Source organism: Coturnix japonica, chromosome 22, assembly GCF_054131305.1.
Source record: "Coturnix japonica strain WE chromosome 22, WE-NBRP24, whole genome shotgun sequence".
Taxonomy (NCBI): Eukaryota; Metazoa; Chordata; class Aves; order Galliformes; family Phasianidae; genus Coturnix; species Coturnix japonica.
Window position 1 is genome coordinate 7,683,369 of NC_140684.1, and position 22,320 is coordinate 7,705,688.

The window sequence follows — 22,320 nt, forward strand, 5'->3', positions numbered from 1 at the left end:
GATCACTGGCGGAGCAGAGGAGTGATGTGATAAGAAATGTAAAGGCCCGTGTTAAATCTCTTCCAGTGATCTCTGATTTGCATCAGTGCAAACAAGGGCAGAGACGTGGCCTAAGTCAGAGCTGTAGGCATTGTTCAACCGTCTTGGTTGTTTTGTTTTTGTTTTGTTTCCTATATAGATAAAAGATAAAGAAAGCATATATTCTTTGTTAAATAATGCTCAGTGCTAAGGGACTTTCCAGGTCTAAAAGTTTGGGCTGAAGAAGTTAGCTTACATGTGGAATTGCAGCTGATCCAAGAGCGCAGAAAATAAACAATACCTCCATCCCTTGAACTCTGTGAGCTAGTTTTGTGGTTACTGTTCCTTTTGGTATTGCCTTATCTCTTACCATGCTTACAGAATTCACCTTGTCTGCTACCCTGAGCCTCCCTGCCAATCACAGAGCATCCGAAAGTACCCAGAAAAGTTGGTTTGTGTGGGAACAGTGGACACTGCATTGATAGTTCTGAATGAAGCGGTGAGGAGACCACAGTTTTAAATGTCATTGTGACTGTGGTTGTAAAACAGAAGGCCATTAACAGGAGGAGTTTGTATAGAGGAGCACCAGTGAGGTATCTGATACTCCGTGCTCCAGCTTTTTTTTCAGCTGTAGTCAGCTGCAGCATGATGAGATTTAGACCATTTCTTTGTCGTTCCATTAATAAGCAATAAAGCACAGTGAGTGTGTATAGAGGAAAATAGACCTCACGTCTAAAGTGCACAATCATTTTTGCAAAAATCAGCCCTTCCACAGCAGATAAGGACTTCAACCCCTCTTTGCTTTGCTTTTCCTTCGTCACTAGGTCAGATACAACTTTTGTTATGGATGTTCACTCTTTGCACTGCAGAAGAGCTGCCCCCTGGCAGCAGCCTGCTGCAACCTATTGGCCAGTCCAAGGCTGGTAGGATTCTGTCACACCTGTCTCAGTCCCAAATGGACAGAGGTGGACATACAATGCTGTAAACACATTTCTCAGCAATTAAGCATTCTGGCTAGGAAACAACCCAGTGGCAATATTACATGAACTTAAGTTACCCATGAGACAGCCCAAATTTACTTTTTGGCCGCCTGACATTTTTGGATTGAATGGCAAGAAGTCGTGTCATTACTGCATGGTACAGTTGTGAAACAATGAAGAGGCCACAAAATGGCTGGAAATCAAAAAGAATACTGAGCTTCACTGTCATAACTACAAAGCCAACCCATTTGAATGATATGTGGTAGTCCTAAGACAATCCTAAGAAGTTAAAACTAAGAAATGTCTGCCAAGATAGCAGCATATTCCTATACTTTTTGCACAGAAGTGAAAGAAATTGTAACTTACGGCTGTTTGCTCACATCTCTCTCCATGTGTACTGTTCTTTGCTCTGTGCTTCTAACAAACAACACTCTAAACTATCCCAAGTCACTGCAGTGTTGCTCTTATACACATCACTTTGCTTTCTGTTGGATTCCAACCTCTTGTGTCTGGCAGTTTCCTTAAGCATCCAGTTCTAGGACACAATTCATTAGCTGAAAATGTCCGCTTTCCCTTGAAAAGAACAGGGAAAAAGGTCCTTCCAATGGCTGCTTAAGCGCTTAAAGCCATGGCCTATTGCAAAACCCAGAGGCAAATAAGCCAGAAAACTTTAATTTAAACTGGAAATTGTGATTTTTCCTCAGCCTCGAGATTGCTGGTGAACCTGAGTCATGATTTTTGAAGGCTTAAGATTTGCAGTGCCACGTGAGGTAGATACAGCCACTACAGGACAGGTCCAAACAGTCCCTTAAAAATCATTTATTAGGTCTCCCTTCCTTTGTAGTCCCTTTTGTTGGGTGCATGTAATTAATTAATTTTGCATGCTCCTTTTTGCCTGTCATTTGAGAAAGAAAAAATACTTGTGGATTCAGGGCGGCAATAGAAAAACCTTTTATTTTAAAATTGAAAGATGAAAATGAGCATAATGAACTCGCCACTTCCTTAGAGTTCTGGTAACTTGGGTGTGATCTGATGGTACAGAATGATTCATGGGATAAAATTATAGACTTATGCAGGTGTGTACAAGAGCCTGGGTGGGGTGTAGGCAAACAGGGAATTTTATATGGCTATAAACATGGGCATGTGGTATAAAGAAACTGTACAGACTTAAAAAAAAAACAACAAAACTTTATTTTAATTTGATAAGGGCAAATTGAATGAACTTTCAGGTCAAAGGTAAGAACACCCCTTTGCTCATCTCCTGCCAGATTCCAACAGAGATAACACTGTGTGTCTTCGAGCAGGTGGAAATCTTGTCTGATTCTTACAACCGTGCAAAATAAAAGGGGTTGTGTAGATTCTCCTTATGCTTAAAGTCTGTATTTGTTGGAATTGGATAACGTGGCATTGTTTAAGCTCATGTAACCTCTGTGTTTTCTTCTGAACAGGGAGGTTTGGGCGCTTTCTCCTTGCAGTCTCTTTTGCTGCACTCTGTCAATGGCAGACAGGGTAGGCCCTGTGTCATCAGGCTGCTGGACAAGTGAGAAAGCCCTGCAGCTCAAGCAGCAAACTCCTATCTCACACCTGATTGTAGTGCCAGATACAGTGAAGGTCAGAAGGCCAAAGGTTGAGAAATCTGGCTTGCAAAGCAAACAGAAATGTTTCTGTTTGCAGACAGAAATGCTGACTGTACATACAGCCACAGGAACTTCCAAACCACAAGAATTGCCTCTCACTGTTTCCCTCTTCGTCTTCTGTTCTTCCACCACCAACCTTTTCTCTTTCTTGCTGCTGTTGGCCTGAGATTCTTCTTGCCTGAAGCCCCTGCTGTCTGAGACAGCCTACACAAGTCTGCCTGAACATCTCTGCTGATTTCAGAGCTTGTCAGAAGAAAGATGAAAAAAAAAAGAGCCCGTCTTCGAAGCTGGTGTAAAGTCATGCAGCTCTTCTGAAATCCAGCAGTTAGGCAAATGAGAGCTTTCGAAATGTCACGGATGAATATTTTGTTTTGTTTTGTTTTGTTTTTTTTCTTTCTCGCGTAATTTCTCCCTCGCTCTGTGGTTTGTTATCATTCAGCTCTACAAGGCTTTGTTTAACTCTAGCAAAGGCCATAGGAGTTGGAATTAGATCCATTTTTGTTTGCACAGGAGTGTGTGGCTAAGGCTGGGCCTTTGAAAGGGCATATTATACACTCTGAAGGTTTTGGAAGATTGTCGTAACTATTCCTTGAGGGTCAGGCTGTGCCGGGCTCATTCTCCCCTTATAATGTCTTACTCCACAGACCAGTCAGCTTTGCCTGGAGTAAAGGACACAGTAAGATGAACAAAGATAGCTGTTGCTTCTCCTTTAGCAGCTCTAGCAGTGTGCTCTATGAGATGTATGGGGCTCTGGCCCACAGGTGATTCTTGCACAGGGGACCATTATAAATGAAAATGCCAGAATTCTCTAGACCCTGACTATTGCTGCATGATGGCTGGTGGGAGTCCAAGGCATCCTTATTGAAGAGAGGACATCAAACTGCTACTTTTCACACAAGCTGGGTACAATTTGACAACGCCAGCGTGGGTATAAGGGTGTGCTCATCTGCAGCAGCTGATGAATGTGATCTATGTGATGAATTTGAGCCGTTCCTGATAGCTGGGCACCTTGTGCCAGGAGGAGAGACGGGTGCCAAAGGACACAAGTGGTAACATTCAGAAGTACAGATCTCCTGTCATCTCACTACTACCAGCTCAGCATAAATCCCGTCTATTCAAGTGAGCAGTAAAGCCCACCCCAGACTGTCCAGAAAACAAAATCAGAATGCAGTACTTTCTCTGCGTAAATAGCTAGCAATTCCTGAGGAAATGGGTCCCAGATTTCCCTGTGAATTGGGGCCTTAAGTTCTGACATAGGGAGCTATTCATGGAGGAAATTCTAATTGAGTCAGGTTGTGCTTTTTCCACAAATTGTTTACCCTCTGTCTGGGTCTTTACTGGGTTCCTAAAGGGACCTGTGTTGCACCCAGATGCTCCGGTGGTTAGGAACATTTAGGTGAGCACTCTTTGTATGCAGAAGTCAAATACTAAGGAAAAGAAACGTGTCCATGGTCCATAAGAGGGACAGATCATATGGTCACCATCTGGGCTTAGGGATGGCTCTGTGCACTGAAATAGCAGTTGCTGTGCCTTGCTGTGTTTCCACAACAGAAACCAAAGATGGTGACATGGAGGAAATTAATGCCAACTGCCCACTCATTTCCTGATTCTTTGTTATACATGCTCCAGTGGATTTAAAAAGAGAGACTGCAGCATACGGAATCCGGAGTCTCATCTCTGACAGGTGTGGACTGAAGTCAATGGAATTATGCTGGTGTAATCCAGGTTAAAAGGAAGAAACAGGCCCTGTACTCTATGCTAAAATTCTCTCATGAAACGTTTCCCAGAAATATCAAAGAATATTAAAGTTCTTTGGGAGCAGGGACTGTCTCATACTGTGTGTGAACGGTGTCCAACACAATGGGGCTTGCTCTTGGCAGAGACCTCTAGGAGCTGCAGCAGTACATGTAATAACATCTAACTACACCTTCAAGACATGGTGTAGGGAAGTACATTGTGTTAAGGCAGTTGAGTGCCTGCCTAACCTGTGATTTAGAGGTGCCCCTCCCTCAGCGTTCAAAGGAGGAAATGAAATCTTCCCCAGGGAAGCATTCTGACCTTTCAGCAGCAGGTTCTGTGCACACTGGCTCCAAAGGAGGAGCGGGAACTGGGACGCTTAGGATCAGTTCCCCAGTTTGGCTACCTGGCCTTTGGCAAGCCACTTAATTACCCTGTTCTACAATTGCTCAATTGTCATAATTCTTCTTTTCTTTCCCATAGCAGGGTGGGGATGGATGGAAGGGAAGCAAATTCTTCCTATATTTATGATTACAGAGTGCTTTGAGGTACACTGGTGAAAGGGCAAAGAGACGTAATAGATCACGTTCAGCTCTGCTAGCTGGTCCCTAAAAGCATTTATTTAGAGACTGAGGCTTGCTCGCTGGCCTTAGTGGTAATTCTTTCAGGAAACAATTGCTTAAGGTAATATTTTCCAAAGCATCCAAGTGAGTCTTCCAAATCCCTTTGAAAGTGGAGGAATCTCAGACATTACACTTAAAAAATACCCCTGAGCCCCCACAGAATTTGAAAACATCTGCACCAGTATTTCCCATGTGAAGAATATGAAACTATAGAGCCATCAACTGACCCAAGGAATTTAACGTACATTTTAGTAAAACATAGAAAATACATATCTCATTACTGACATATAACTAAGCAAAAAAGATTCCTCTTTACTGTAAAGATCATATCGAGACCCTCGACAGACTCTCCTGATTTCACATAGCCATGAAATCTTGGTCTTTGATCTTTCTTCATACACTTCATGTAGAATAAGGCAGACTCCCCTGGCTTGCCTCCAGCAGGGAGAGACTGAGGGTTTCTGTGCTTTTTTCAGGCTAATTAGCCACTTGTAGTACCCCAGAGAGGTGCAATGCACTATTTTTCTTCTCTTCATCCATTCCTGTAGAAGCCTAGATCCTGGTCTTTACTTTGACACTGAGCAGTAGGGTTGACAGAGGTTTCTAATCTCCAAATTAAAATAAACTTTTGGCAAGGCCCTGTTCTAGTAGAGGAGCTGCACCATTGAGCCAGATAAGTGGTGACTGAGGAGGTTTGTAGATACTGAGGTATCAGCTGGTCAGGAGGAATAAAGGGTTAACTTTTTTTCTTCCTCTCTTAATTGCAGTCACTCCACAGTCTGCACATGGACGTCTCAGGGATGGAAGAAGAAAAAGCACAGAAACTGTCTGTGGGAAAAGTTGTATTCTATGTCCCAGACCTCCACTATGCAAAGTTTTTTGTGCCTCCCTCGGAGTTATTTTGCTTTCTTGCTGTATATCTAACTCCCAAGGAAAAGACCTTGTCGACTCAGCCTGAATCTTTTTATGTTGAGTCAACCTTCCAGCTTCCAAATTAAATGACCAGTAATTGCACGTATATGAAGATTTAGACAACTGCTGTCTTATACCACATGTCAGTGTGAACTACACGTGGAACTTCTCCTCTTATACATGAAAAGACAAGCTTAAGTGAGATTGTATTTACAGACTGAGCCATTGGATGAGCTATTCTGCCCTCCCCACGTGGTACCAGGGCTCTAGACGTCCAGGTCCCTCACTGCAAGATGAACCTTACTGGAATGCTTCATCCTGAACCAAAGACTGCTGGAGAAGGCTAAGATCTGGTACAACTTAAGAACAGGGATGTGTCTAATGGCAGGCAAAGGACAACCTGACTCTCTGCTGTGAGCTGTTTGTGCCTCACATTCTCTCCAATGGGTGCTTAGCCCATTTTCCCCAGTTATGCTACTGAACCATTAAATATTGCCTCTTCCCCTTCCCAGGGGTCTTAAGCCTTCTGCAGTGATAATTTCCTTCTGCTAAAACCTTATTCCCACTGCTTTTACTTCTGCCAGGCATGATTTATTATTCTCAGAGGATGTTAATGCAGAACAGGAACATCTCCATTCATTTAACCCCTTGACACTGTTTTGCTGCTGCTTTGCATGGGGGCAGGTGATGCTGCCATCAACAGTATCAAGTGGGAGGAAGGACATGCTTAAGACAGTGAGCAAAGAAGAGTTCCAGTCTGTGTTTGTGCTTTAAATTCTTTCTACTTCTGCTTCCCAACAGTTGAAAAATGTATATGACATTTCTCTTCCTGCCCTCGGTGCTGTGGAAATGAATAAGGAAGGCATGGCGGTGTCCTGGGATAACATCAGGGTGCAGCAAGCACTTTCTGTTCCCAAAGAGACTGGGAGCTGAAGGGATAATGGGTCTCCTACAGGGAGTAGAGACTCAGGGCTGATCTTCAATGGGGCTCCTGGGCCCATGGGCAGAGGATGGAAGTTCCAGGTTAGGCTATTTGGAGCCATTACATCTGGTTAGTGCTCTCAGAGACCTCACAGATGAGTGAGGTCTGCATCTGCCACTGATTTCCTGTTGATCTTGAACAAATCCTTTCCTCTATGTTTCTGTATCTCACCTGAGTTTCAATAGGAAGAAGTATTAGAACTGTGTTCTCTGGATTTTTAAATCAGCAGAAAGGAGCAGTGAACATAGCATTAATTTTCAGTACACTTGTGATTGCAAGATGCGCATCCTTTGTGGGGATGGAAGCCACAATAGCTCTTCTGCACAATAATCTCTTACTGTTCGTGCACATAAATACTCTTATTTTCACCTAACAAGCTTTGGAGTATTTCTGACAGAATTCCTGTGAGATTAAACATCATATAAAACGTATTTATCTCACACAAGATATGACTTGCTCTTGAACCCCCAGCAGTTGCTGGGGTGTACAGCTATATTTTTTATTGTTATTACTATTTTTCTGCTTTTTGTCCTGGATCTTGTAAGATACCTATCCTATCTCTAATTATGCTAACGAGGTCCTGAGGTTGATTTAGAGGCTCTGTTATAATGCCAGCCTCCCAGTTTATATCTCAAGTATCAGCACGTTTGTTGCAGATGTCAAGTTAAGAGAAGCTTCTTTTCTGTGCTTGCGTGGAGAGTAAGAACAGGAGCTGGAGCTGGAGGGGAGTAGCATAAAATAACAGAAATGAGACAAACCAGTGATCTCCGCTGTATCTGCACAAGGACTGAACTTTCTCTGAGGCACAGGCAGCTTGCCTGTATCTTCTTATGGACATGCAACATTTGGTTTCATACGTTCTTTCCCCAGACACACAATAAACTGACTCATGAAACAGAATAGTTCGTTTCTGAGTGCCAGCACTGTGTTAGGTATGTTGATAATTTTCCAAAGCTGATGTGTGTGTTAGTCACCCTTACTGGTTCACTGCTGATCTGAAAGGAGTTAAATCATTGCGAAAGTAAAGTTGATCTCATCACAGCGCCTGCTCGACCTGGAGCTTGGGAGCTGGTGAAGGAGATGCTTCTCCCATGCTTTTGCCTGGGGAAGGTGTCAGGCTGAACAGTGGGTGTACAGTCAAGGGCCCAATGTCTGTGTCTCCTTCACAAACCCCACACTCATTGGATTGTCAGGAGTATATATTAGAGGCTGAGCTGTGGGAAAGGAGCTCTGCAAAGGACCTGAGTGTTCTGGTGGCCAACAGGGTGACCATGAGCCAGCAGTGTGCCCTGGTGGCCAGGAAGGCCAATGGTACCTGGGGTGCATTAAAAGGAGTGTGGCCAGCGGGGAGAAGACTGAGGGAGGATCTTATCGATGCTTCTAAATATCCAATGACCAAGAGCCAAGTGGATGAGGCCAGGCTCTTTTCAGTGGGGCTCAGTGACAGAACAAGGGGTAACAAGCACAAATTGGAACAGATGAAGTTCCATCTGAACATGCTGAAAAACTTCTTTACTTTGAGGACGGCAGCATTGCACCACGTGCGTATGCCCAAGCATGTAAGTCAGGATCTGTTTTACCATGTATAAACAGACAGGTATGTTGCACAGGCCTGTTTTACTGACAAAATTGCCTGTATCAGACATAAGCTATCACATATCCTATAAACTTGTATAGGAGTGTGGGCATTTCCTACTTACTTTTTAACACTGAGACTTGGCACCGCATGAGACACTGAAAAATAAAGAGACCCTGCGCTGTAGAGTTTGTACTCTAAATGTCAGACAGAGAAAAGACAGGATGCACTGTGGTGAGGAAGATTTCTGATGTGTTTGTAACTTAAATAGGACAAAAACTAAACTTGTTTCACAGGAAAAGAGCATGTGCGTGTTTGTTTTCAAGAACTTAGAAAAGAAAAAGCAACAGCTTTGTGACAGTTTGCTGGGGAGAGGTTTCTCTTACCACCTGCATAAAGGCTCCGGAGAAGGAAATGGGTGCACACATCTGTGTGGTCTCAAGTGCCTGTTGTTCCTCTGCTCAGAGAGTGAGGTTCAGCTGCTATCGCCTGCCTCTGTGTCTAATTCCTATCTTGCGTTGTGCTTTATGCTTTTAGTGAGAAGGGATAGACAGCAAAGCAAAGCTTCCATACTGTGATCATAAGAGAGGAGCTGTTTATTTCTGTGCTTCATGTGATGCCATGAAAACAGTCAGTAGCTTTACAGTTGAGCACCTCTGCTGATGCCAGCTGTCAGTGTGTGGCACATGGCCCTTTCAGTACTGCTCTGCATCAGTGCAGTGATGGGCAGCAGGTCAGAGAAATTAGAAACAGGTTAGTTTTTCCGGGTTTAAATCATTTAAAACTCTTATGACTTGGCAGCATTTTTATTACACATGTACATATTTGTATTTTAAGAAAATGAAGTGCTGGGTGTGGATATGTGCAAATACTATAAAGAAGACACCATGATGTGAAGCTTCCTAAAGCCTTAAATACCAGAATTGTTTGACTCCAAAGTGTGGAGCTGAAGTGGTATGTGGAGAACCCTTGGTCCATTTTGCTGCTAAAAACAGAAACATCTCACAGGTTCATTTCAGGACTTACACAGGAAAGCTGTGTGGTCACACCACCTTGATGCCACAGCTGGGAACCTCTTGCGACATGGTGGGGATATAATGCCATGCCAGGGAGCTGCTTCGTAATGCTGAAGCCCATTAGATGGCTAATTTCCTTCTGCAGTATCACGACAGAGAAATCCCTTATTCCAGTTTATCTGAACAGCCTTCATGATGCCATTTTCTCTGGTTTTACTACAGAGATAGACTCAGTTTCCCTGGCTTAAACTCACACTACATCCCCAGAGAAAGTGTGAACATAGTGTATGTGACTCTGTGACCTCAGAATTCAGCATAGCTTCCCAAAGTGAAGTGTATATGTAGCGTCTCCAGACCAACCACACTACAAATTTAATAGCAATGACAGCAACAACATTCTTAGTGCTTGCAAAAGCAAGCAACGGTGACAGCAACTGAAGCAGGTTATTGTCACTTACTGTAGCAAAGCAGCAAAAATACAGTGCTGTTCTGACCACAGCCTTTCTTGTACCTGCAGTGATGGACGACCACCTGCCTGGGAAATGGTTGTGCACTTTAGGGAAAGATGCCACTTTGAAGGGGCAATATAAAGAAATGTTCTTTCTATTGGTAAATCCTGTATTTTTTTTCTCCTTGTGGTCACATCTTCTACCCTTGAATGTACAATTCAATCCTGTAAAGGTAAACGTATTACTGAAAATAGTACTTAAGGCCAGTTCTGATACTTTTCATACATTTTAAAGCAATTCATAAGACTCTTTACACGAATAACTGAAATTAACCTTCATTTGTGCCTTAATTTGAAGTTCAGACTTAACATAATCGATATTTTGTGGTCTTCTGCAATCTGCTCAAGTCTGTTTATCCAAGGAAATTATTTGTTCCACTTCTGCATTTGAGGTAGAAACGGGCATAATTAATTCCATGAACTGCAAGAAACTGAAAGAGCCGGAACTCTGAAGATAGATAAATATACCATGTCCAAATTCAAGGCTTTTGAAGTCCATCCACACACACTCTCCACTTAACCTTATAGTGTATAATATATGCAGCATTTCTCATCAAACGGTCCCAATTCAGCTTCTTGTAAAACTGCAGCTCTTCAGCAGTTGTTGTAAAGTCTTTCTTTTTTTTCCCCAGAGAAAATGATTGTCTAAGGTGAAAATAATCTTATTTGCTGTAATCAGAATGTGAAATCAGAAATGAGAGCAGACGTATGCTACCGAATAAAACCCTTCACATTGTTCTTGTAATGATGTGTTTTTGGATGAGCTACGTTTATAACCAAGTAATTTGCTATCAATGCTTCATTGTAATTTACTCTCTAAAGAATTCATCATGTCATAAACTTCAGTAGGTACGAGATCAGTTTGTTCTAATTTTAAGATCGTATCATAAGAAACATTTAGCACGTTGTGAAATAAATTCAAGTAGCATTTAATCACGGCAAGTCTCTCTGTCATGCCCATCTTTGTCATCCTTAACAGACTTAAAAACTGCAACTGGGCAATTCTCAGCTAATGTAAAAAGTAACATCTAATAGCTTTCAACTGCAAGTCAGACAGATAATCATCTTGTGGGGACATGCCTCAACGTTTCCGTGCATTGAAGGTTGACAAAATGATACAGCTTCCGTAATTCTGAAACTCGTGGCAGCCAAGGAGAAGTGATTGAAAACTTTGGTTACACAGACCTCAAGATCAAATGATTGTTTGATCAAACGCTCCTTTATAAAATACTGCGCTGTGTTTTACAGGAGGTGGGAATGCTTATTTTGCTTCCAGCTAATTGCCCAGCTCATTTTCCATTAATTTATAAGACAGCAATGTCTGCGAATGCTAACATTAGGCTTATTAGCCACATGTGAATAACAAAGTTCAGATCATCTGACTTTTTTTAATACTAATTCCCATTTCAGATATTGTCCAACAGTTTCACTGGTACCTTGCAGTAACAAGAGAACAGACTTTCTTCATTATAGCACGGCACAGTAACAAGAGAACAGACTTTCTTCATTATAGCACGGCACAGAGGCAAATGACTATCGAGAACACTTTGTTATTTCTGTGGTTTGAAAGTTGGTGTGTGTGGCGTAACACTAATGCAAATTGTCTAGAGTTATTCAAACTTACTTTTTTCACTTTTGGTTGTTGTTTTCTGTTTATAATTTCAGTGACATTTTTCAGAGAACAAATTTCTTGTTTGAGTGGATGGATGGAATTTGATCTCAAGCAAAGCGGGCACAAGACAGAAAGATTCCTCATTTCATTTTTTACTTCCAAGGGCTGCAGATAAAACTGAGGTTGTGTATACAAGGCTTTTACCCCGGCAGTGAGCTGGGCTAACACCATTTCCTCTGGTTATAGGTGGAGAAGCAAGAAATGGGGTGCAGGGGACCTTCACTGTGCTTTGCTCTGCTGGATTCGGGATGTTGGGATGACTTGAGTTTGCTCACATTTCTGATCTTTCAGGAAAACGACACCTGAGTTGTACCAGCTTCAGAGTTCTGCATTATGCACACCTAAGCACATTCGTGGTTTTGTGTTTTCTCTTGACTTTTCTCTTGCAGCTGGTAAAAAAAAAATAAATCAAAGGATAGTAAAAGGAAACTGCAAGCAGGCAATTCTGTCAGCCCAAAGTGTTCAAAACAGGGCAAACTGGATTTAGGGAAGGATGCAAAGTGGGAGCAAATGTGATAATTGTAAGAACTGTATGAGAGAGACAGGGAAATCCCTTGGGTGCAAGAGTAAAGTCATCATCACATTACATGAGTATTCTGTTGTGATTGTTCTCTGATGTGAGTGAAAAGTGGTAGGATTTTTTTTTCCTTTAATTTACTGGCTCAGTTTTGCTTTAACATATTTTTTATCTGCTTTGTTTAGAGCGTGCTCTGAATGGGGCTTTTTGTTCTTATACTTATGTGGATTTTGCTTCTTGCTCCTCTTTTTTTTTCATTTGCTCCTAGAGGTTTGAGTGAAAAGTAGCCGTAACATTTCTGAGAGAAGGAATGCACAGAATCCATTCTGCTAAAGCCAAGGATGGTGGAACTTGAAAACATGTCAGGGTCACCCAAGAGGATGTGCTCATGAGAACTAGCCTACGCTTTTCTTCCAGCCCTCCAGGGTGTTACATGATGGGCAGCCTGGAACCCTAGAGCTCTTTCAGGAGCAGACCCATTCCTTCTGCTGGCTTTCTATCCTGTCGCCCATCAGAGGATCTCACTGCTTGAAAACTAGCATCTGAAATGGCTTCATTGGTGAATAAGCGGCACTCTACAGTCAGCTGAGAGCCAGGCTGCCGTGCTTATGGAAGATGAAGAAGGTGGGTGACTCACATTCAGATGGAAGGTGACCTCAGGGCCAGCCCTTGCTGCACAGTGAAATGTCATCTTGGTGCCGGATGGGCTGAGCAGCTCGGAGTGAGTTTGTGTCCAGCTCTGAGTGCTTGAGTGGAAATCAGATGACATGCAGCTTAAGGCTGAGTTTGTGTTTAATTAGGAGATTATCTCAAATCTGAAATGGAGCCACTTTGAAGCGTGTGAACTGAAGCTAGATAAAGACTCCTACCAACCCCTGCAAACTGGAAATTTATCAGTTTCACTCAGCATTTATTTGCTGTGGCTCAGTTTGGGGTGAGAGGTGCAGCTTGGTTGCCACAGCTGGACTTCTCTTTTCAGGACCATATTTTCTCTCCAGTTTATAAGCACATCAGCTGCACTGGAACTGCCCTGCTCTGCTCCCTCAGCCAGGTCTGAGAGGTGTCTGGCTTTAATGAAATGAGCTGACTGGCACTTTAGCGTTCCCCTGTGTAGGAGTGTCTTAGGAGTAAGACACTTAATTATTATTAACGTTCTAATTGGCCTGTGCAAGTGCAGATGTGCATGGCAGTGCTGCCTGGCTCTCCGCACTGCGTGCATCCCAATCCCACTCCAAACCACACTGAGCCCCGTGCTGCTGCAGTCCCTATCTGTTAACCTTCAGCTGTTTCCAGAAGCCAAACCACAAACAGACTAAATGTGAAGGGAGGAGAGAAGAAAGTAACTGTAATAAAGAAACATTAACAGGAAAAGTACATCTTGGTAAGGTCTCCAGATAAGAATGGTAAGAATCGTTCTCTCCGAGCATTGTCTGCAGTACAGCATGTCCTCCCTATATGCTGGCACAGCTAAAGCATACAGGACATTAGCTCTTAATGGGAAACATTAGGTGTTTAAATCAAGAACATTTTTCCACCACACGACAATGTCAGGTGACTGCTGCAAGCCTCGGTGGAGGCTCTGCTCCCTGAAGTTCCTTCTTTGTTAGAGGCTTGCCACCTAGTGCTGCGCTTCGGTACTGCTCTCCTCGTCCAATTGCCGGCCTCACTGCTGGAAAAGCTGATTTTTAAAAATTGCTTATTTGACATAAGTGGCAGTTACTGCATGCATGGACTGTTTTGCTTTTAGAACAAGATTTGCTCTGAGACAAGCAGCAATGTTTGCTGTTCCAGCTGCTTGTGCTGACAAACTGCATCCAAATGGGGTTGTTGTAGTCATGTCCCTTAACCCCTCTTTGCCAGAGAAGCAGCCTAAAAATGGATGGCCATCATTCATAGCAGGGCGCTGCCTTCGTGTGAAACTACAAATGACAGTCAGTTCTGCAGGGTACAAAGATTTTTTTGACGCATCCACAATTGTCTGGCAGAGCACAAATGTTATTCTCACAAGCTCACACTTAAAAACATAAAAAAACAGGCAATTTAATATAGCTTCCTTTGTGCTCAGGCCATTTTCCTGAAAGACATAATCTGACCATTCGACTGTATTTACAGCTGTCCCCTTATGGTGAGTTATAAAAACAGAAGCAAGATCCTTAGCTTCCTGTATCTGCATTTAATTTACCATTAACATCAAAACCATCCCACTCTTCTATACAGTAGATTTCTTCCACCTTTCTCCAGCTTAAGAGCAGCAACTCACACCATGAGTTGTTTTGCCAGAAATCAGTAGGACAGCTGTCCTTACAGTGAAGTTCTTGGTACCACATCCTGACCCGAAGTTATTTTGCTAATGGAGGTCTCTGCTTTGTCAGTGCCAGATCCCTATGTGTTGAGCTTGAGCTGCATGGTGCTGAGTGGCTGCAGCTCCCAGTAGAGCTGGTTGCTGTTCAATACGCTTTGTGTCAGTCCAGGCTCTGCTCATCATGTTTATTTGACAGGCAATAACCTTTTTATTGAACCCAGCACATTACACTGATGATCCACCCTTCAGCAAATATGATTGTAATAATCACTTGGTATTTATTTAACAGCCAATTGCTGTCTTTTGGGAAAGAGTCAATTTACATAGTTCCAAATTACAATTAATACGTATTCTAATGGTTATTTAATAAAGGCTGACATGGAGGAGTTGCATATTGGTAAGAGGTGAGGATAGGAGATGGGACTTCATTCTGCCACTGCCTTGCTTGGTGACCTTGGGCAAATCACTTTGCCACTACATGCTTTTATTTATTCCCTTGTAAAACTGGTATAATAATAGCCCAGTGCCATGAAGCCTAATTACTGTTTGTGAAGGATTTTGACCTCTCAAGCAAGGAGCTGTGTGAGTTATACTATAGCCAGCCCATTGACCCTGAGTGAAGGAAACGTATGCAGCTGTTTATCTAGAGGAATGTCGAGACAGAAATGCATTTGGGGCCAGCGAAGTATCTTTCATTAAAGAACACCTTCCTCCTACGCACTCCACCAAATGTCAGAGCTTCCTATTGCTCTGAAGTAGAAAGTCTAATTTTCTCTGTATGTACGTATTCAGGAGCCCAGCCAACTCCTGGATATTGGTTTCATTGGCTAATTGATGAGGCGTGGAGCAGATTTTCTCTAATGCTGAACTTGGGCCTTCCCCATGTTGTAGCATCAGACTCTGACTCCTTGTCCTGTTTCTTCCCTCCCCCTCTCCAGATCCTCCTTAGGAAATTTAAAGCACTTCAGAGAGAGCTAGGTTTGTAATAAGTTACTTTAATTGGATTTTTTTTTGTATTGGTATGCACAGGTTATCTTTAAATGATTTACTGACGTACTGCCAAGCACTGCTCATTTAACCTCCTTCCTGCTCTCTTTGTATATGGATTCCTCTAACGATACTGGCAAACAATCTCTTAGTGAACGTGCAACACATTTCTACAGCGAACATCCCAAATGAAAGCTAGGAGGCACTGCCATTGCAGAGACTGTGCCACCATCCCACAGGTTGGGGCACTGAGGCTCAAACCTTGGTGGGTACCCCTCATTGTGGGATGTTTACCAACCCCCTTCCTGGGAAGGTAAAGAGGAATCCAGGGGTTTCTTTTCTGCCTTTTTCTTTCTTTTTTTTTCTTTTTTTTTTTTTTTTTTTTTCTTTTTTTTTTTTTCCCTGTGATCGTTGAGCCACTCCGACATGAATTTATGTGTGTAATCATCTGTGTTGTAATTGGCAGCCTGGCATATGAGTCACTAACCAAATTAACTGAAGTTTCCTTTGGGGAAAAATGTAATCAGTTACTACACTGAGATACATTGCAAGAAATTAACTCTTACTGTTGGTGGGGGCTTGGAGCTGACTGACTGAGGGTTTCCTTCCCCAAACCAAATGGAAGCCAATGAGGGAAGGGGGCAAGAACAGAGAAGGGGAAAAAGTCCAAAGGGTGGAGGTAGCTGGGAAGTCGTTTGTGATATTGTTTACCTGAAGAGTTGAAAAATCACAAATAAGGCCCATCTCAAATCATGATATATATATATTTTATTAATTAGTAAGATGGGAAGATATTTTTTTAGCTTGTTTAGGGGCTTTAAGCCTCTGGAACTCCAGTCAGTGAGTGTTTGTTTGCAACCCAGATTATTAGATATTCACTTTCTGTGCTAACAAAGGCTGAGATCTTCATGTAATCACATGATTCAAGAAGCTGGAGCTTTAAGAAAAAGTCCACTATTGCAGAACTAAGACTTAATTGGTCATAGTTAGCGTTACAGCACTTGATTGTTTTTCTTCTGTACTGAAATCTATTGAGAGCCCAAATCTAAGCAGCGCTGTATAAATAACTGATCTTTTCTTTGTTGTGCTGGATGAATCAAAACATTAAGAAAAGTTTTGTTTCAAATCAAATGAAATATTTTATTTGAGCTGAAATGAAACCTTCATGTTCAAAGCTCGCTTACTTAAAAGATAGCAGATACTTGATTTTTGAATAAAATGCCCTCATTTCTCTAAGTGTGTTTTTCTACAAGCCTGGTACAGAGTTCCAGTTGACCCTGATCTACAGCTGTCTGAAAACAGATGTCTAAAAAGATCATACAGGCCCACCTGAGAAGTTCCAGTCTAGTGGGTGACTAAGATGGTGAAGACTCATAGCTTTTAAGAGATAATCCCTTCATAATGCTCACAAGGGCCCAAACATACAACTGTGGAGATGCCACTATCTTAATTTTGATCTCTAAGTGTTGATATTTGTTTGTTTGTCTTCCCACCTCCTGAGGACCTTTCCTTGATGAAATATTGGTAGCAGGTATGTAAACCAGATGTGCAGTAATGCATCAAAGAAGGAGGAAAATGGTACCTGAGAGACCAAGGCAGCTTTCAGGAAGACTTTCTGGGAAGTCTTCAGGCTCCTGCCTGAACAGTTAAGATTTGTAGTGTCTTCTGTGTAGGACTGAGCTTGGTCAGTTAAAGAACAATGGTGCATGGTGCCTAGTGGAGGAGAGCAGAGGAAGGTTGCTTGAAGAGAACAACTATGATGAGCAAAATCTGCAATTTAGGCATGAAAAACCCGTACTGATCAGTGAATGCACAGACACTCCTGGAGGGAAAATCAGAAGGTTAAAAACTCTTGGCCCATTCTTTCTCCCTCTGAAGTCAATCACTTAGTGCAGTGTAGAATGTCAGGATAAATTCTGACATCTGCTACATGGCAGCCTCTCATTTTAACCTTAAAATGCCTCCCCAAAGACTCTCTGAAAAGGGCTGTAGTTTGGTTTTTCTTTCTTTGTTTATTTCTTGCTTGGTGCTCCTGCATAAATATAGCACAAGTGTCTTAGTACCACTGCAATTCTTTGGCACAATTCTGTGGCTTCTGACTACATTAGCATTTCCTTTTTCTTTTATCTTCTTTATTTTTATTTTTCATACATTTATTTTAATAACTAGAACAATCTATTTCTGCAGTTGGAGGAGTGCAAAATTCAATTTATCTCACAGAACACCTAAAATTAATTCACACAGAAAGGGGGTGGTAGAAGATTTAGGTCCTGACTGCAAGCTTTTGACTGGAGTCATTTGTCATTTTGCTTCACGGATTGGAGCAATGAAGGTTTTATAGTGTAAGCCTTTAGAGTGACAGAGCTGCATGTGATTTCACACTGCTGTGTCAGGATTTCCTTTTGCAGGCCTTCATAAGCAGCCTATACAAATTCACATCTGCTTGAGCCTGGTGTGGAGGGGAGCTGGTTTGGACACAACCCTCCTGTCTTTGATACTTGGCATCTGCATTGCTCGTGCTCTGCCAGTGGCTGGAAATCGATACAGACATTGTGCACGTGGGATATTCATGTGAACTTCTCAGTGGTCTACCTCAGTTCTATAAGATGGTCACTGCACTGGTATTGCTGCAGAAATCAGAGCAAATCACCACCTGGAGTTGTGCTTGATGTTGTATGCATTCAGATCTATGATCAGAGGTTGGATAATCCTTTGTAGAAGCTGGATGCTCGCTACCTCCTGCTGATTGATTGCGCTTACAGATGCTACAGAGCTTGATAGGGTTAAGTGGTGCTGAGGGCAAGAAGCAGTGTCAGTGGAGCCAGGACTTACCGATGGTAGCAGTGGGCTGGGCATATCTTCAAGGTTTGTGTTTTCAGAAATCCTCATGGGTAGAAGCCTTGGAAGGACCAGGTAGTAATGGCTGGCTGCCTGCAGAGCCTCACCAAAATGCCCTTTCAGTGAAAAGGGAAATGCAGAGAGTATGCAGGCCATGATGTGGGGGTGCTTCGAGGCTGCTGAGGCAGTGGGGATAGCTGTGTATGCAGGTTCCTGGTCCATCCAGTTACTTTCCACAAGTCCCTGCCTGTCAACACCCCTTTTCCAAGGTTATTTATCTTGCTGTCTTTTGCTGAGTTCTTTTGGATCCAAATGAACTGCATTCATTCACACCTGCCATATAACCCAGCAATACTGTATAAGTGAGTGGGCTTCGCTACTGAGAGCTGTGTTTCAGGTGCAACACAATCTATGCTCATCTCTGCTTCTCTCTCAGGGAAAAAGAAAGCAGGGCAGCAAAGCTTTGCAGAGGCAATGGAAGACCCAGAGAAGCTTCAGAGACCCCGTTTTCCCCTGTCCTTTCACAAACCTACTGCTTCTTTCCCCTACCATGGAGCAGTGATGGCAGGAGATGCAGAACAGCAGTTGTTTGCTTCATAACATCACAGAACAGCTGAGGCTGGCAGGATCTCTGGGTCCATCCGGAAGAGCTGGGCAGCAGCCAGGAGATGTTCAGGAATGGTCCCTTACTAATGCAGCCTCTGTTGTGTTGCAGCCTCTCCATCTCTTTTCAGTGTTTGCTTATCAGGATGTGCGAAGGAGAGAGGGATACAGCACTTGACCCTGCATGGAGTGGCCGCCTGTAGCCCTGCTGCTTCTATCTCCCAGTGCTGTGTTATGTTAATGTTATGCCAGAGCTTTGGAAGGATCTGTGAAACGTATTATAATCGATGTAAGGCAAAAGTGGCAGTTGGTGTAGTATAAATAGTGCATAAATATCCTTCTTGCTGTCTGCACTGAGGTGAGTCTTGTCTCCAGAGCTTCCAGTGCTTTTACTGCTTTTGTTTTTCTTCCCAATACTGAATTGTGAAGAATTACCTTGGCACTTTCTGTGTGTTGCCGAAGAAACTCAAAATGGCTTTCAGGGGTTCATTTCAGATGGATTTTCAGTGCCAGTGAAAGAAGAGATGGCTTTTTTAAAGAATGCAATTTATTTTACCCACTTTCATCCTGAGTTTATACATGGGCCATTAGCTGCCGGCTGAGTGGTAAACACATAACTGGTGATGGTACTGCCTACATCTTGGATCCACTTTCTCCCCTCCGCAAGCTTTTCCCTTCTCTCTAGTTATGGTTATGAGCTAGTAAACCTCTCTTAACCCTTTTTCAGTGACAGAATTAAATTCCTTCCATTAATGGTAACGAGCGGTGTCCCTCAAGGGTCTGTCTTGGGACCGGTGCTCTTTAACATCTTTATTAATGACATCGATGAGGGAATGGAGTGCACCCTCAGCAAGTTTGCTGATGACACCAAGCTGAGTGGTGCAGTTGATACGGTGGAGGGAACAGATGCCATTCAGAGGGACCTTGACAGGCTGGAAAGCTGGGCTCGGGTGAACCTAATGAGGTTCAACACGGCAAAGTGCAAGGTTTTGCACTTGGGCCGGAAGAACCCCAGGCACATGTACAGGCTGGGAGGAGTTGTCCTTGAGAGCAGCTCAGCTGAAAAAGACCTAGGGGTCCTGATAGATGAGAAACTTAACATGAGCCAGCAGTGCGCTCTGGCAGCCCAGAAAGCAAATGGGATCCTGGGCTCCATCAGGAGAGGGGTGGTCAGCAGGGATAGGGAGGTGATCGTCCCTCTCTACTCTGCTCTTGTGAGGCCCCATCTGGAGTACTGTGTCCAGGTGTGGAGCCCTCAGTACAAAAAAGATATGGAAATTTTGGAAAGGGTCCAGAGGAGGGCCACAAAGATGATCAGGGGGCTGGAGCACCTCCCCTATGAGGACAGGCTGAGGGAGTTGGGTTTGTTCAGCCTGGAGAAGAGAAGGTTGCGGGGTGACCTCATTGCAGCCTTTCAGTACCTGAAGGGAACTTACATCCAGGAGGGGAGTAAACTCTTCGAAAGGGCTGATAATAGCAGGACTAGGGGAAATGGTTTTAAGTTGAAGGAGGGAAGATTTAGGTTGGATGTTAGGGGTAAGTTCTTTACTAGAAGGGTGGTTAGGTCCTGGAACAGGCTGCCCAGTGAGGTTGTGGATGCCCCGTCCTTGGAGGTGTTCAAGACCAGGTTGGACGGGGCCCTGGGCAACCTGATCTAGTAAATGTGTATGTTTGGTGGCCCTGCTAGGCAGGGGGGTTGGAACTACATGATCCTTGAGGTCCCTTCCAACCCAGGTAATTCTGTGATTCTGTGATTCTGTGTGATTCTGTAATGTTACAAGTGCTTCAGGCAAAATAACTTTATTCTGTTGCACCTCCTTTGGGATGCCTCCTTTACAGTCTTGAAAAGGTTGAATGACAAAGCAGTCATTAAGACAACTGTTTGAAGATCATTTACGAAGAAAGAGTAGTCTTGTAGGAAAAGTCACTGGGGAAGAAGAAGGCCTAAATTCATATCTCCACTCTTTAGCAGTCTCTTGGCATGGCCCTGGAATGTGCAATCTCTGGTTTTTCTGACCTTCATCTTTTTTGTAGCAACTTATTCCTCTCGAAAAGGCTATCAGTGAGCTGAGCTGGTTGAATAGCAGTGGAAAATGTAGTCCTTTATCTCCCTGAGCTCTTACTCTTTGTTTGTGAAGTAGGACAGAACACTGCTTCCTTGTGCATTGTCAGCCCCTTGTTTAGAGTGGGAGACCTGATCTCAGTTGGGAGTGTAAAATATAATACAAATATAAAATGTAAAAGAATGTCTCGGCTTTCTAATCTATTGCCCATGGGTCCATGTAATTTCATAGCTAACTAGTATTGGTAAAGAGGCTGCAATCTCATACTCACCTTTGTAGGTCATGTTCATATGGAGGTCTCATTGAATTTGTGCACAGTTTCAAGGTCTTGAGGAATAACCTGAGCCCACTTTACTTAGCAGTGGAGTAGGTTGTGAATAGGTACACTGTTGAAGCATTTATTGTTTTTCAACTTAAGCCATGGTTTTATATAAATAATATATGTAGCTAGTCAATGCTTGGGAAATGCATTCTTTTCCTTGTGAAATATTAATGGACATCAGTGCCTACTTAGTATCCAGTCAACTTGGAGAATACAGCTCTTGTAAGAAGGCTTGGTGACTTTAATGTCTTGGGTAGGACAGACTTCCTAGCTGGAAGGTACTGCAAATCTGCCATTTTATCTATCAGTTCCCCCTTCCCTCTCCTGTGCCTTCAAATGGACAGCACAGTGAATGAAATCCTCTGCTATGCTGGGGGACAGGCACTGTATGAACAGGAGTAAGGCTGCTTTCTTTTGTAGCTACAGACAGCCCCTTGGAGAAGAAGTAGAGTCTATTCAGGTCTGACTCATGCCTGAGCTAGCCAAGGGCAAACCTGGTAATGAGAATAATTCATTCTACAAGTGAAATCACTTGGGATTGTCATTTGCAGACAATCAAAGTGATCTAAATAGTTTCTATATCAGATTACAACCTCTAAAATACTGTCACTTTTCATACACAGTGCACTTTATTCACTCATACACAGTGCGTTTTGCCCATTGTGGAATTCCCATCCGTGACTTCTGCATTTTTCAAGTCTTCAGATTGGATTTTTTGTCAAATTATTTGACCAGAAGACAGAAGTATTTGTATGGGAATGGGATGTCCATTTCTTTGAAGACTGAATTTTTTTTCATTAAACCAGAATGCCAGTCCCTGAATGTGATCCAGGCATGTGAGGTGGGCAAACACATGGGAGGATCTGGGTTTTTTGTTGGCAGCCATAGAGGAAAGGTGGCTGAAAATCTTCTGTGATGAAGTTCTAGTCGTGAAAAACCCACCCAGGCTTACAGGTGTGTTTGAACTGACTCAAGCCATTTTAATCACTAACCAAATAATACCATTTTTTTCCAGTTCTGATTCCTA